General features: G+C 46.6%; 1 non-coding gene across 1 annotated transcript; it reads right to left on the bottom strand.

The window, feature by feature from the left end:
• Positions 1-928: 928 nt before the first annotated feature.
• Positions 929-1,032, bottom strand: LOC114680452 (U6 spliceosomal RNA). The gene has a single exon (XR_003732677.1). It is a non-coding gene; the product is annotated as a U6 spliceosomal RNA (small nuclear RNA).
• Positions 1,033-1,940: the final 908 nt, after the last annotated feature.

Below are 1,940 nucleotides of genomic sequence, written 5' to 3'. Positions count from 1 at the left end.
GTGACTCACTCCTGTAATCCCAGCACTTTGGGAGGCCAAGGCAGGCAGATCATTTGAGGTCAGGAGTTCAAGACCAGCCTGACCAACATGGTGAAACACCGTCTCTACTAAAAATATAGAAAATCAGCGGAGCGTGGTGGTGTGTACCTATAATCCCAGCTACTCATGAAGCTGAGGCAGGAGAATTGCTTGAACCCGGGAGGCGGAGGTTGCAGTGAGCTGAGATCGTGCCACTTGCACTCCAGCTTGGGTGACAGAGCGAGACTCTGTCTCAAAAAACAAGCAAAACACAATATGATGCTCCTCAAGAAACTAAACAGAATTTCCATGTGATCCAGTCATCACACATCTGGGGAAATACACAAAAGGACTGAAAGCAGGGGCTCAAACAGATATTTGTACACCCATGTTCACAGCAGCATTCTTCACAGTAGCCCAGAGGTGGAAGCAGAAGGGGCCATTGAGAGATGAATGGAGAAGCAAAATGTGGTCCACACCGTGGAATGTTATTCAGCCTTAAAAAGGAAGGAAATTCTGACCCATGCTGCAACATGGATGAACCTTGAGGACATTACACTGAGTGAAATAAGCCAGATACAAAAAGGAAGGTGAACCTTTTTTTTTTTTTTTTTTTTTTGAGACCGAGTCTGTCTCTGTTGCCCAGGCTGGAGTGCAGTGGCATGATCTCGGCTCACTGCAACCTCTGCCTCCCAGGTTCAAGCGATTCTCCTGCCTCAGCCTCCCGAGTAGCTGAGACTACAGGCACCCGCCACCACACCCAGCTAATTTTTGTATTTTTAGTAGAGATGGGGTTTCACCATGTTGGCCAGGCTGGTCTTGAACTCCTGACCTCAAGTGATCCACCTGCCTCGGCCTCCCAAAGTGCCGGGATTACAGGTGTGAACCACTGCACCTGGCCGATTCCTTTAAAGATATGGAATGCTTCATGTATTGGCGTGTCATCCTCCCACAGGGGCCATGCTAATCTCTGTATAATTTCTATTGTAGTATATGTGCTGCTGAGGCAAGCACAGGATCTGAATGTTTAGTAAGCTCTCCCTCCATTCGTACGCACATTAAAGCTTATAAAGTAGGAAACCCTGTCCTATAAAACAAAGTCTGAACTCCTAACAAAGTTCTCTAACAGCTTTTCAATCTTATTTTATCTTACTCCAACACTTGAACTCTGCTTCCAGTGCAATTCAGAAAGGAAAGTATCCTTGCATTGACAAGTAGAAGAACTGAGTTTTTTATTTTATTTTATTTTATATTTTATTTTGAGACAGAGTCTTGCTCTGTCGCCCAGGCTGGAGTGCAGCGGCGCGATCTCGGCTTACTGCAACCTCCGCCCCTCGGGTTCAAGCGATTCCCCTGCCTCAGCCTCCAGAGTAGCTGGGATGACAGGCATGCACCACCAGCCCAGCTAATGATTTGTGTTTTCAGCAGAGAAGGGGTTTCATCCTGTTGGTCAGGCTGGTCTGAAGCTCTTGGCCTCAGGTGATCCACCCACCTTTGTCTCTGAAAGTGCTGGAATTACAGGTGTGAGCCACAGCGCCCCACCTGGTCAGAAGAATGAGTTAACTACAGCTGTGTACACAAGAAAGTAAGAATCCACTAGGCAGTACTTGATTAAGTGCCAGATGACTAGCAGAGGCAAGACATGCTCGGAGTTAGAAGGAGTCGTCATGATTTTTGAAGTTTTCACCAAGTAGAGGGTTAATTTGGTCTTTTAAGGCTGGGGAGGTTTCTGCAGACAGGAATAGGGGGAGAGTGCCAGGGACATGGAGTGGTTTGTGCAAAGCAAACAAATAAGAAAGCAAAAATGAACAGAGATTAGACAACTTTGCTATCAAGGGGAGTCGCTGCGATCTGGCTGGGAAAACTGTGAATAAGAGGCCAAGTATTTGTTTGGGAGGGCAGTGTTTTCTCTTATTCATGAT

Source organism: Macaca mulatta, chromosome 8 (assembly GCF_049350105.2).
Source record: "Macaca mulatta isolate MMU2019108-1 chromosome 8, T2T-MMU8v2.0, whole genome shotgun sequence".
In the NCBI taxonomy this organism is placed as follows: Eukaryota; Metazoa; Chordata; class Mammalia; order Primates; family Cercopithecidae; genus Macaca; species Macaca mulatta.
The sequence above is the reverse complement of the archived record's forward strand: the minus strand, read 5'-3'. Positions and strand labels throughout refer to the sequence as shown.